The sequence below is a fragment of the Dromiciops gliroides genome, chromosome 3 (genome assembly GCF_019393635.1).
Source record: "Dromiciops gliroides isolate mDroGli1 chromosome 3, mDroGli1.pri, whole genome shotgun sequence".
NCBI classification, from domain to species: Eukaryota; Metazoa; Chordata; class Mammalia; order Microbiotheria; family Microbiotheriidae; genus Dromiciops; species Dromiciops gliroides.
Genome location: NC_057863.1, coordinates 423,331,835 through 423,346,735, shown reverse-complemented (window position 1 = coordinate 423,346,735; position 14,901 = coordinate 423,331,835). Strand labels below are relative to the sequence as shown.

The 14,901-nt window shown below is 34.7% G+C and overlaps 1 protein-coding gene across 2 annotated transcripts in view; it reads left to right on the top strand.

The window, feature by feature from the left end:
• The window catches only part of ITGAV (integrin subunit alpha V), a 115,800-nt gene that overhangs the window by 24,251 nt on the left and 76,648 nt on the right, over nt 1-14,901 (top strand). The window lies entirely within an intron of this gene.

The window sequence follows — 14,901 nt, the reverse complement described above, 5'->3', positions numbered from 1 at the left end:
CCCAGTCAACTATAATAGCACCTTTCCTCTGGCAAGTTCATGCACATTCCACAATAAGAAGTCATTATTTTGAACTAGATAAGAGAAGGTTGAGAAGAAGAAATAAATAATGGAGCAATAAGTGGAAAATAAGCAAGAGATAAGGCAGAAGTAAATGGGGAAAATTTAGTAGGTACAATGAGAAAAGGAAGGAGACAGTTGGTAAGGTGAAGGGGACAGATCATTCCATGCTCCATTCGTTCTCTCAATTGTTTATTCCATGAGTTTCCTTCATAATCATTAGGCAATGATTACTACTTTTGGGTGCTCTACTATGACATCTCATGTTTCATATTTCAAGCCTTCCCTTCCACAAGAATTCATCTCTTTTATATCCCAGTATTTTTAGGACATAGCTGTCAGTAGATTAATCAGAAAAATAAGTTGTATTAAATGTTTTAGCTTGACTGTGTCTTCTAACTCAGGTGATTTAATCTGATTACAATGGACATATGGACTTAATGATGTGAGTACTCTTTCTAGTACAGACTCCAATCCATTCTTTGTGATTCTTTTTTTTCCCTTTCTTTCTTTCTTTCTTTTTTTTTTTTGTGAGGCAATTGGGGTTAAGTGACTTGCCCATGGTCACACAGGTAGTAAGTGTCAAGTGTCTGAGGTCAAATTTGAACTCAGGTCCTCCTGACTCCAGGGCTGGTGCTCTATCCACTGCGCCACCTAGCTGCCCCTATTCTTTGTGATTCTTATCCATATTTTGCCATAAATTCTCAATAGAGGGTCTATGTAAACTTTGGAAGCTTTCTGTTAGCTCTTCTGAGATTCTGTAAATACCACGGCAGGACATAAGCTACTCAAAATTAGTTATTCATTCCTTCCATTCATGAGCAACCCACCTCAGGTATGAACATATATTTAACTGGATAATATCCTATATGCAGCTTTATGTACACATTTTTCTGTTCACAGAGGTAAGCTTTTTTTTTTTTTTTTGGTGAGGCAGTTGAGGTTAAATGACTTGCCCAGGGTCACACAGCTAGTAAGTGTTAAGTGTCTGAGGCTGGATTTGAACTCAGGTCCTCCTGAATCTAGGGCCGGTGCTCTATCCACTGAGCTACCTAGCTGTCCCCAGAGGTAAGCTCTTGATTACTCTGGGTCACCTGCAGTTTTGATTCTTCATAGACTATAATCACCCCTGTAATTTCTTTAGCCATAAGGAATCACTGTGAATACTATTTTTTAAAAAAAGATCTTTTCTATTAGCAGCAGCTTGAGGTTGAAGAAAATTAACATTGAGCTGAATTATTTAATAACTAACATTACTCTGTGACCCATCCTTTTCCTTATTTTTTCAGGTCCCACTTCTGAAGGGCAGGCAGTTTCAGAAGGGTGTGATCTAGTAATGTGATTGCTCTCAGCCCCCAAGGCATCTGCTCATTAACTAGTCTGGACCCCTACTAAGTGGGACCCTCAATTCTGTTTACCCCATAGACAGAAGCAGTTTGAGCCCAGGTACTAAGTCTCTTGTTTTTTACTCAGAGTTAGGGGTGATTTAGTCCACTTGGAGTAGAACAAGGGGGTGGGTAGGTTGGACCTAATTGAGCTTTTGTTTTTTTAGCCAAGATTGCTAGAGGCTGCTGGGCCTTATAAAGCAACTATTATTTCTTTATTGTCTGAAGGGAGTGTAATTAGCCACTCTGAAGGCCAGCCCACTTTCCCCAGCTGCTGATTAATCCTATCACTTGAGGATTAGTCCCCTTCCCACCCCAAGATGAAGTAATAGGGAGGAGCTGAGAACTCTTAATTTACCTTCCTATTAAATTTCTACCAATTGGGAGTGGATTGTCTTTGCCAGGGGAGGTCCAAATAATGTACTGTCGGTCCAATCAGAAAGACAACAAAGCTAGGTTTAAAAGGCCCATATCCCTTACTCGAGTCATTGGTCATTGAGAGGCCAATGATCCAATTTACTAGTTACCGCTAGCCTAACTAATAAATTGAATGATCATGCATGGAACTTTGTCTCAGAATTTCTATCATGACACCCATTTTTTATTATCAGGTAGAATGCCCTTGGTGACTTTGTACAGCCTCCCCTCACTTAAATCCAATTCACTTGCAAGTTATAACATCATCTTCCTTATATCATGGTCCTCTTTGAGAACAAAGGACAATGAATGAATGAATGAATGAGGTAGAATGCCCCTGTTAATAAATGATACTTTGCTCAGAAAATTGCCTGTTTACAATTTTGTTAAATTTCATTCACAAAAAAGGCATTATACTTATACTTTATAATTTCTCAGATATCATTTAAACTGCAATTTGCTTTCTATTTGTTCACCTGTGGTACAAATTTCTTGTCTGTGCATTTCCTGAAGTCTAGAAGTTCTTGGTGACTTCATAATCTTTATCTTAAATATTGTTTCTACTTTATCATTTGGCCTTTCAGGTACAGTGTGTATACTCAGAAGTTCCAGTATAATTGATGATGGTATAGAAATACTGGCAAATCTATTTCATTATTTTTGTTTTCCTCTTTCTAATTTCATGTGTAAATGATCTAGGGATAACTTGGCATAATTGGGTCTCATTAAAACCTCTGCTGGCTTTTTAAAAAAAAAATTGGGGGTTTTTGGAGAGAAGCAATATTATTTGTAATCTTCTGCCATCCTTCTATAGTTTGGCAAATTATCTTGTACCCTAAATTAATGTTGCCCCAAGGCAAGAGTGCCATAACTTTGTCTACTAAAATACATAAATCTTTAAAAGGTTCTTAATGAGTGATGCTAATTATCAGAACTTAAGTTATCTTTGTGTGGTTGTCATATGTTGGCTTTTCAAATCATACTGTATTTGCTCATAGATCCCGGCCTACGGAACTACTTTTGTTTTGTTTTGGTTTTGTTTTTGTTTTTGTGGGCAATGGGAGTTAAGTGACTTGCCCAGGGTCACACAGCTAGTAAGTGTCAAGTGTCTGAGGTTGCATTTGAACTCAGGTCCTCCTGAATCCAGGGCTGGTGCTTTATCCACTGCGCCACCTAGCTGCTCCCCTATGGAACTACTTTTATTCTTTTTATAACATATCCTGAGTTTCTTCAATAGTATATAGAAAAGAAGAGGAGAAGAATATAATTCTCTCATTTTAGAAATAAGAAACCCCTAGGTCCAGGAAGAAACACTGACTTTTTCAACGTCACAGAGGCAATTCATTTTGAGACCATGTCTAGAACACAGCTTTTCAATCTTCCAATCTAGTGATCATGTCCTCAAAAGTAGATTTCCGGGAAAATCTGTTTAAAGTTTGACTATTTGATTTTTAAAATATAAGTGATCATTTTATGGATGCAGGGAAGAAAGGTGAACCAAATCAATCAGTAATATTTATCATTTCAGTGGTAAAAGTTTCTGATTTTTAAAAAGTTTTTCAAATTATAAATCATTACAATACTCTACTAAATTATTTTGCTCCTTCTTGATTTTATCTTCTATTTTTTCATTAGTTTTTGTGACCTTATTTATGACAGAATTTCTTGACCTTGGGTCCACAGACTCCTTAGATTTCAGAGATCCTGGAATGTGGATAACAAAGCCATTACATTTTTATTTTCACTCACTTTTAAGATTTAAATTATTCATTAAAAATTATTCTGAGAATGGGTCCATATGTTTAATCAAAGAGATTCCTGGATGCAAAAAATGTTGATCCTAGATTTAGTGAAAAGTTTGAGCAGTAGGTTTCTTTAAAAAAAAAAAAAAACAGAAACAACCACAACCTATAATCAGTGGTTAAATCCATGAAAGATTTGAATAATAATAGAGTTTGAAAGACAACGAGGAAGAAGGACTGAATGGAAAGATTTTCTTCTTGTTATAATTCCTGAATTCTCTTGTTGATCTGCTACCATTCCAGAGAAGGAATTTGACAGAAAGGAAGAGCTGGAAAGGATGATGTGGAGGGTGTGTGTAGGTTTTCAATTATGTGAAATGGACCGAAAATAAAGACCTTCCCAAAAGGACTAGGGGTACTGTTCTCTTTCTTCTCTGGCACTACAACTCTCTGGTCAGTCAGTCCATCAATAAGCATTTATTAAGCACTACTCTGTGCCAAGAACTGAGTTAAGCACTGAAGATTCAAAGAAAGGCAAAAAATATGATCTTCTCAAGGGACTCATAGGTTTCCTATTCTGTACTGACATAGTAATGCTAATTTAATGCAATCTTTTTCTCTAAAGAAATGCATTCACTTAAAGACCATTTAATCCTGATAATCAGTTGTGAACACTAGGTTACATTGTTCTTTCCTTTAATTTTTACTTTCTTTTAACATTGAAAAAAAACAACAATTGAGTTCCAAATTATCTGCCACCTGCCATCTCACACCCATTGAGAAGGCAAGCGCTGTGATCAGTTATATATTTGAAGTCCTGCAAAACATTTCATATTAGCTCTTCTGCAAAAACAAAATAAAACAAAAACAGCAAGAAAAATAAAGTGGAAAAAAATCCTTCAATTTGCACTCAGTTCATCAGTTCCTCTTTGGAGATAACAAGATAGCATTTTTGATTATGAGTCCTTTGGAATTGTCCTTATCAGAGTAGCTAAGTCTTTTACAATTGATTATTGTTGTAATATTGCTATTACTGTGTACAGTTGTCTCCTTGTTCTGCTCACTTCACTTTGCATCAGTTCATATAAGTCTTTCCAGGTTTTTCTGAAAGCATCTTGCTTGTCATTTCTTATAACACAGTAGCATTCTATAACAATCTTATAGCACAACTTGCTTAGCTTTTCCCCAATTGATGAGTATCCCCTCCATTTCTAATGCTTTGCTGACACAAAAAGAGCTGCTATAAATACTTTTGTACATATAGATCCTTTGTCCTTTTCTTTGATCTCTTTAGGATACAGAACTACTATACCAATGAATACCAATGTATTTCAGGGCCCTTTGGGAAAAGTTCCTGTTTTCCAGAATAATTGGAGTAGTTCCCAACTTCACTAACAGTTCATTAGTGTACCTATTTTTCCACATCCCTTCTAGCATTTATGATTTTCATATTCTGTCATGTTATTCAATCTGATAGGTATGAAGTGGTACCCAAGAGCTGTTTAATTTGCATTTCTCTAATCAATTGTGGTTTAGAGCATTTTTAAATGTGACTATTAATAGTTTTGATTTCTTCTTCTGAAAACTGCCTGTTCTTATGCTTTGACCATTTATTAATTGGCAAGTGGGTGTTTTGTAAATTTGGCTCAGTTTCCTATAGATTTGACATATTAGGCATTTATCACAGATACTTGCTGTAAAACTTTTCCCTAATTTCCTGTTTTCCTTCTAATTTTGCCTATATTTATTTTGTTTATGCAAAACCTCTTAATTTCATGTAATCAAAAAAAAAAAGATGCAGAATAATTTTGGGAGTGAGTGGGAAGGCACTACCACTTGGGAAACTTGATGAAAGGCTTTGTATAGAATATTCGAGTCAGGCCAAGTCTTAGAGAACTATGGATTTTAAGAAGTGGATGTGAGGAAGGAGTACATTTCTGCCATAAGGGACAACTAGTGCAAGGGTATGGAGAGAGGTGACAAAGTATGCTTTTTGAGAAATAGTAAGAAGACCAGTTAGGTTTTGTCATAGACTATATGAAGGAGTATAATGTGTAATAAGATTGCAAAGGCAAGTTGGGGCCAGATAGTAAATAGCTTTGAATGCCTAACATAGGAGTTTATTAAATCTAAGAAGTGGTAGGGTGTCATTGGAGTGCAATGAGTAGATGTGACATCATCGGACTTTCACTTAAGAAAATCACTTAGGAAAGACTTGTATGAACTGATGTATAGTGAAGTGAGCAGAACCGGGAGAACATTGTGTACAGTGACAGCAATATTGTTCAATGAAGAACTGTGAATGACAACTATTCTTAGCAATACAGTGATCCAAGACAACCCCAAAGGACTAATGATGAAGCATATTATCCAAAGAAATAACTGATAGAGACTGAAGCATATTTTTCACTTCCTTTCATTTTTTCTTTTATTCAACTCTTATACAAAATTATTAATAGGGTAATATTTTGCATAATTGCATATGTATAACCTATATTTGATTGCTTACTGTTTCAGGGAGGGGAGAGGGATATAATTTGGAACTCAAAACTTTAAGTGAAAATGTTTATTAAAAAAAGATGTATCCTGAGGGGCAGTTAGGTGGCACAGTGGCTAAAGCACCTGCCCTGGATTCAGGAGGACCTGAGTTCAAATCTGGCCTCAGATACTTGACACTTACTAGCTGTGTGACCCTGGGCAAGTCATTTAACCCTCATTGCCCTGCACAAAAAAAAAAAAAGAATAAAAATGTATCCCTTTGTAACTGATACTTTCTAATATAATTTGAATTCTTCAATATGGTGTTTTGCAATAGTTTTTTCCCCTTAAATTTAAAGGAAATGGAGATCATGTGTGATACAGTGATTTAGGAGCAAATTTTGTCCTGATGGCAAGTTTGCTTTCATTTCTAAGTTGAGAATAATGTTTATGCTTTTAGGGAACCCATAGGAACAAGAAGGAAACCACAGCCTAAATTTGTTATCCCTAAGGTCTATGAAAATTAGTTTTGAAGTGTGTTCACTGTTAATCTTCTTTCCAGTTATGGGCTCTTTCTAGTTTTATTTCTTGAAACAATAAATGAACAAAACCAAGACTACAATGTAAAAAACTAAAGTTAGCCTTCCCTTTATACTATAACTTCTGATATGCAGTGATTAAGCCTGAAGTGTTATTGCTATGTTTTTGAACTAACGTATTTTCTTGGATTTGTGAAGTCTTCTAGCAAATGGTTCCATGCATATTCCAGGTTTTATCTAAATAACTGTGGTGTTATTGATGATAATTTTTTTCTAATCTAACTTGAAATTTGGTAAACTTTTTTTTTTCTTTTTGCCTCAGTAGAGTGAAAGCATTGTCTTCATATTACTTCCAGTGGAGTTAGTGAAAGTGAAAAGATCACTTTAGGCATGAGTTGCTAATTTATTTTAGACAGAGGTGCTTCCTTGCATGGTGGTGGGGAAAGAAAACACTTTTAATTCAACTAAATATGAGGATGCCATATAAGGCCCAAGTGTTAATTTATAAAAGTTTTTATTTGAATATCAGCAATTACCTCCTTCCCTCCAAACATGTTCCAAAGGAAAAAAGTCAATTCTGTCACTACTGCATATTGTAACATCTCATTTGTCTGTGTGGCATTTTCACAGATATATTATAATGTTTCCTACTAAATAAATATTGTAAGCCACTACATAGGGGTTATATTTTGTCTCCTTTTAATGATTTGATATTATGCTTTCAGCATCATTGTTATTGCTGTTACTGCTGCCAATGCTACCTGGACAAAACAATGATTCATAAAACTCAAGAACAATATTTTTAATAGATGTCACCATTTAAATATTGACGATCTCAAAGTCATATGGAACAAAAACATTTCCAAATACAGGATCCTAACAGGAGAAATCAAAATGTGCAAACAAGATAAGGCACATATCATCTCCATCATCATGATTGCAACCAAAGCTATACTGAGCATTCTTTAAGTGAGCCTACAGAAAATGGACTTATTGCTTAATTTTTCTAATTCAACTAAAAAAAGCTGTTTCTTCTTCCTGGTCTGTATTTTTGAAAACTTTTCACTTCAAGGAGACCAGAGATCATTATTATTTGGTATAGCAATATCTACTTAACACTTTCTTAAGTTTTTATTGATCAATGTTACCTTGGGGGATTGTGGGTATCACTGTGGTTTGAGATAATGTTCTGATTTTAGTATAATTTTAAAATCCATCTTTATTGATACTTTTATTTGACATCACCTATGCTTTCTCCTTACCATCTCTGATAACAAATAATTTTTTAAAAGATAAAAAATATTTAGCAAAACTGATAACTACATTAAAAAAATATGTTTTATGCATTTTTACACAATGTCTACTCCCCTATACCTGTGTAAAGGAAGAATAAGAAGTATTATCTCATATCTCTTTGGGGCTAAGCTTGCTTTTTAGAATTTCAAAATGCTCATTTTCAATTGATTTGTGAAGGTTATTTCCTTTTCCATTGTTGTGGTCGTTGTATATATTCTTTTTGTGGCTCTGCTTAATCCTCCATTACAGTTTATTAATTTATCTTAAAGATAATTTGAAGTCTGTATTTGTAACATGAGGATTTGTGATCTGCCAATCTATAGAAGATAATATGCCTCTAATATAGTAAAGTGGCAGTTTATCCCAGTACCATCTCTTTCTAAACGTTATCATACTTAGTTTTTAACTGATTTGCCAATGAATTTAAGCCCTGTTTTTTCCAGGCTATAAGTCTAGTACTATATCAAATGTATAAAATTGATTAAGACAAGAGAAAGGGAAATAAATAGTAGCTCTTCTTAAAGGAATTTAGTTCAAATTCAAGTAATTGAGTTCAAATTAGACTGTATTTTGACCTCATGAATTTAAAGTTCTCAATGGCTGCAGCCCTGGTGAATGGTAAAACTAATATATTGCAGAACCCAGGACTAAATTCTCAATAGGGTTATACATCCATATACACATATGCATGTATATGTATATTATGTATATGGAAGATTATTTAAAAAATCATTTTAGTGTCAAGCTTTGAATATGTTTTCCACTTAAAAATGGTATCCCTGACTTAGTCCATTATTCCTAATATTGAGTTGTAGAATTTTAAATCTACAGGCTATTTTAGAGATTATTCAGTGTAAACCTCTCATTTTATGGATTAGGATATTGACAGCCACTGTGGTGAGTGGGATAGAGAATTAATTTGGAAGTAGTAGAAGACTTGTTTTGCTGTAGTAAGGGCCCAGATGATGTTAGATAACATACATTTGTAGTGGATCTAGTCAATACTTTTTTTGTCTTCATCCAGCTCTGTTCAGCAACTGAATAAGAGTGAAGAAGGCAGGGTTGGAGTTTGGTAAGGAATGGCAGTTGAAAAGGGTGGGAAGGGATTAAAAAGATGGACAGTATAGAATTGAAGTGAAAGAATTAGAATGTAGCCATTGCCCAGTTGAAGGTCTGGGAAAGTACTGAGTAGTTAAGGGGTTGGAGATTTCAGTGAGAATGAAAACAAGGTTAGGGGTCATAAGAGGATGATGAGGAAAAGATGAGATAATAAAATCTTATGTTTGGATAAAAGCGTTTCAGAGTTCACAAACATGGAACATGTGGATAATGGTAAGATCAGTGGTATGAGCAACCCTGTATAGAGGTGAAGTATAGCAGAAGAGTGGATCATGTATATTGAGTAGATTGAAAAAACTGAGAAGTTAGGATATTTTAGGGAACAAACATCAATATGCATATTAAAGGCCCTTGGTGTAGATCAGAAGTCAAGGTATAGACAAATTTGGACAGTGTGATCTTTAAAGGAGAAAAAGATCCTGAGTAATGTTGGTATAAGGAGAATATGGAAGGGGGTAAACAGGAGCAATATGTATTCTAATTCTACCACTGTAGCCTGTGAGTTGAGAAGTGTAGCTAAAATTGGGAAGGATGTCTGGGAATGAAGTATTGTTAGAAAAGGCCAGGTTTCAATATATGCCAGAAGATGGAAAGATCCAGAAGAACTATATTATCATCTTTTCCTATTTATTTGCATGATAGTTTTATGACTTTTATTTTTGATGATTTATCTCCACTTGGATATCACTGCCAGATTCATAAGTCTATGTTTACCCTTACCCTAGCTTTCCTGTGTGATGTTTAAAATCTAAATGTGTGGTTGCCTTAAATTAGAAGCTTTAGCATCAGTATTTGGGCATTAAGCATTTATTACAGCATACCAGCTATTCAGATGGAGTTCAGAAAGTTAAGAAAAGGCCTATCTTGCCTAGAGTTCCAGCCTGGTCTGGTTCTTCCTCAAGTCCTCCACCAGAAGCCTGCTTCAACCATGAACTCTCTTCAAACTGAGTGTGGAAGCTTTTTATAGGTCTGGAGCATAGGAGGTCCTTACACACTGCTTCAAGCTGATTGATAGGCGTCATCCAAATCCATTGGTTCACTGGGCTTGAAGGTGGTCTCAAGTTGAGTTCAAAGTCTAACTTCTGAGAACAATACCTTCTTAAGGGCTTGCCAGGTGTGATTACAATCTAGTTAACTTGAAGTAGACTAATCAGCAGTCAATCTCTCACACTTAATTCAATCAGTTTAGATTAATCTCCAGGTGGGCCTTTGAGTATCTATCTGCTAAATCCCATTATTTTATCACACCTGTTAGTTACTTAAATGTATGGGGTGGTAGTGGAGAAGTGATTTCCAATTTAAAGGAAAGTTTTCATGATTAAAAATCAATATTTAAAGTTTAGGTAAGAGTTTAAATTGTCTTTGGGGTGTGGTGTAAAAGAGATTTTCTTTAATCAAGACCTACCTGTAAATTCACTTCTTCACTAGGTTAGGGAAGACATTTTTAAATGGAGATTTTATATCAAATTTAATTTTAAAGCTGGAGACAGCTTTATTTTCAGCCAACTGGAAAGACTTAAATTTTTTTTCTAATATAAATATTTAGGGAAGTATTCATCTTGTATGTCATCATGGCAGATACTTGTTCCAGAGATGCCTATTTTCAAATACCGTATGATCTTTAGTAATATGAGGAACATTGATGCTTTCCATTCCTTTAATGGTCTACTTTTTCATGCTATCCTTGGGAATCTGGTTTGTGACACAATTGACAAATCAGCCAAGGGAATAATGTGATAGGAAGTGTAATGCTTGGGAAGAGTGCCAGTGATAAGCCTGAATAATTTAAATGCTCCTGGATGCATGAACTAAAGTTTCTTTGTGTATTAAAAAAATATTGAAATATAAACATCAAGCTATAAGTACTGTGGGAACTAAAACCTTATTTCTAAAGGCATGTTTATCTTTTTTAAAAAATTCATTAGAGTCTACATTTGCTTTCCTTTCCTGCAGAATTGAATAAGAGTGATTAGAGAAAGGCCATTATCATTGACTTACAAATTCAAGAGCTTAAAAGTATAAGGGGCTAAAATTCTAGCTATACTGTCTAAAATATCTAATGAGTGGTCACCAATAAATTATAAGCTTTAGCAAGAGTTAGACTTTTAAGCATTTATTAAGGAGAATAAGAATTTGGTGAAGAGAAAGAGAAAGGCCTAGATTCATTTATCTATTAAAGGGAGAGCACATTTGTAGCTCCCTTCTCCACCCAAGTCCTGAGGAAAGAGTGCAAGAGCGCCAGCCTCGCCCCCTCTTCCTCCCCCAAGCAAACATCACCTCCTGACGCCAAAGAGCCGGATGTCTTGCCCTCAGATGCCTTCTCTTCATGGTGGAGCTTTGCTATAGCAAGTTTCCAGCATCATTCTAATCATTACAAAAGTTATGATGAGTTGCTTCCCCAGCTCTGTTCAGTGGTCTGGAAAAAAAATGAGTCAGAAAGTGAACCTTAAAGGCTATTAGCCCTTTCTAACTTGGTAGTGTAGAGATTCATAGCAACTTTTTGTGAACATAAAAAATAAGAGAACATATTTTTTACCTTTTAGAGTATATCTCTACAACAGCCCTGGAGTCAGGAGGACATGAGTTCAAAACAGGGCTCAGACACTTACTAGCTATGCAACTCTAGGCAAGTCATTTAACCCTGATTGCCTCAAAAAAAAAATTAAATATATATATTTCTAAATTCCTAAAGAATCCTGGAAGTATAAGGAAAGGCTAAAAAATAGGATTGTCTCATCCTTTCTCCTGTGCCATTGCACTTCTGAGCTATAAATTGGGACACATGATCTAAAAAAAAAAAAGCTATACAATTTGCAACTTCTTTGTTGGTTCCTTGATCTCTTGGTTTGGAGTCTTTCTTCCACCAATGCAGCTTTCTTCTTCTGTGTGAGTTTTGTCCGTATCTTCCTATTATAAATACATTACAATGGGTCTACTCAATGTGCTGGTAGTCTTCCAGTACTTTTCTTGAGACTTGTTGTTATTCATTCATTTCAGTAGTGTCCAATTCTTTGTGACACCATTTGGAATTTTCTTGACAAAGAATCTGGAGTGGTTCGCCATTTCCTTTTTTAGCTTATTTTACTGATGAGAAACTGAGGCAAATAGCATTAAGTGACTTGCCCAGGGTCACACAACTGTTAAGTGTCTAAGACTAGATTTTAATTTGGTTCTTCCTAACTTTAGGTTCAGTGCTTTAGCCACTGTGCCAACTGGCTGCCTAGTTTCTTGAGGCTATCTATCACTTATCACTGTTTTCATTTTCCTCCCTGGAAAATCCCAGACATTATGATCAAAAGTCTGTAAGCTCTATCATACTTTGAACTTCTGTTTAAACCAGAGTTTTGATATGATTATTAAAAATTATTAAAGTGTCTCTGGATCCCTCTTTAGCCACAAATTTAGGGGTTTTTTTTAGCTTTGTAATTTTTCTAGAATAAATAATAATTGTGAGATTAGACCAGGGATAAGTCCCAGAATTATTACCACTACTTAATAATGAGAAACCATGGGAGTTTATGGATGAAAATAGCTATTAAACTGCTGACCTTCTGCTAGGTTTTTCAGAATGGCAGGTAACAAATTTGGGAGAGGTTGATACCAGTCTTTCCTGTGGTATGATCATATGAGGGAGGGTTCAGAGAGAGAGAGAGAGAGAGAGAGAGAGAGAGAGAGAGAGAGACTGACTCTGTGTGTGTATGTGTATGTGTATGTGTATCCTTCCCACCATATTGTTCCAGTGGTCTTTTTACCATGGTAGATCCCTCTGTTTTTGTGGGTTTTAACCTTGGAAGAAGATGTTTCTGTCCCTGCAAGAACTTCCTCTGGTCACTTCCTTAAGCCACCTTCATTTAAAGGAAGAGTTCAGTACAGTTGTCATGTTCACTCTTTCATTCCTTACCATTCTTTACTCCTAATTTTCTGGACTTCCTTCTCCACTGTCCCAACCCCCTTTTTTCTTCCTTTTATGTGTGTTTTTCCCCATTAGAATGTAAAACACCTTGAGAGCAAATACTCTTTATTTTCTTATATTTATATTCCTAGTACCTGACACATCGAAAGTGATTAATATCTGCTTGTTTACTTTTACGTATTAGCATCTTATTTCTATATTAATTTGATAAACAAAGCTTAGAAATGTGAAAATCAAATATTAATAGCATTTGATTAGAGGAAGTTATTACCATAATTATATTTTGGAATCCATAGAGATGTATTTCTTAAAGAACTTTCTTTTCATAAAGATGATCTGTCAAATGAAAAAAACATTTTTCTCTTGATCCCCAGAGTGAAAAAAGACAGTAGGCTTAGAAGTTCATATTATAAAATCTTTCATAAAGACTGAACTCTTGTTGAACTTTATAAGTGTCCTGCCTTAGTAAAGAGTTTTTCACAGCTATGATTCAAAATTCAAAAGAATTGACACTAAGATACACTAAGACTTTGTCAAATGGATAATTTTACTCTGAAGTCATAGCCCTTTTTATCTTCTTTTCAGAGATAGGATGAATAGAAAATTGGTGGTGGGAGTTGCAGAGAGAAATAGATTCTTTTGCATTCATTTTGGGAAGGAAAAGTGAATAAATCCAATTCTGTTTCATTTTCACTTACCTCAAATTTATGATGAAATAATATATGTTCAAGAACAGGAAAAGGGTCTTTCATAGGAGTACAGAGATATAAATGGTATTAATAGGTACCCTTTTTTCTTTATACAGAAATAAATTATATTTAGAAATTGTTTTTAGAAGAAAAGCCTGTTAAAAAGAAGTACCTAATAAATGATTATGACATGTAATTAAAGGTACTAAACATGTGCTAGGTCCAATATGCATGTTATGACTTGCCTATTTTCTTTTGCTGGGAGAATTGGGGAGTGGCATTGTTTTAAAAAGCCATGTCATTTTTTTTTTTTGCCTGAGCAAAAATGTGTCCAGTGACCTAGATCATCTCAGCATTGGCTGAAGTCTTTCAGATTGTACACATGCATGCATTATGTAGTAATGAAAGGAAACCAAATGTTTTACATTACTTATGACTTATAAACAGAAGATTACAGTTTTAACTCTTGTAGTATTTTCCCATTTACCCTTAAGTTTCATTTTCTGAAGTGATAGGTGAAGTTCCCTTGTATTCCCAAAAGCTATTCTTTGTGTATTGAAAAAGAATTTTAAAATGTTTGACTCTGAGTGGTAGATAATAATAGCCTAAACTGTTACGGTTGCCTTCTAGAATCATGCTAGGCAGTGTCACATAGACAGAATGCTTTAATAAATCAGTTTAGTTCACATACATCCTCCATCTAGCACTTACTGCAAAGCAGATAATGAATTCTAAAATCTAGTTAAATTAAGAAAAAAAAGTTGTGAAGTCAGTTGCCATTAACTCCACAGCTAATTACCTTCAGGTTTCTCTGCCAACAGTTTTTCCTTTTTCTTTGTATCAGAAGTGATAATAGTTCTGTTGCTGGTGCTGTTATTTAATTTTCATTGTGTAGAGACCATTTTTTTGTCAGTTCTTATTACTGTACCTATTACTTAAAAAAAAAATCTCAAGAATGTTCCCACCCCACCCTTTCATTTTTATGCATTGAAGAATGGGAGGTCTATTTATAGAAGCAATGGGAAAATTGATGATATTAGGATTTGAAAAAAAAAAGAAAAACCTCACAAACTAAAGCCTCTTCCCATGTATTTTGTAATTTTCTCTGGAAAAAAAAAAACATTTTCCATATTTTTCTTGTCTGTCAAAATATCTGATGCAAATCTGTCTAAATTTGACATAGGAGATTTAAAGAGTGGAAAAGGCTTTATGTTTCCTGAATATTCTATTTAAAAAAATTTATATCAGAAAGAATTGGCAAGA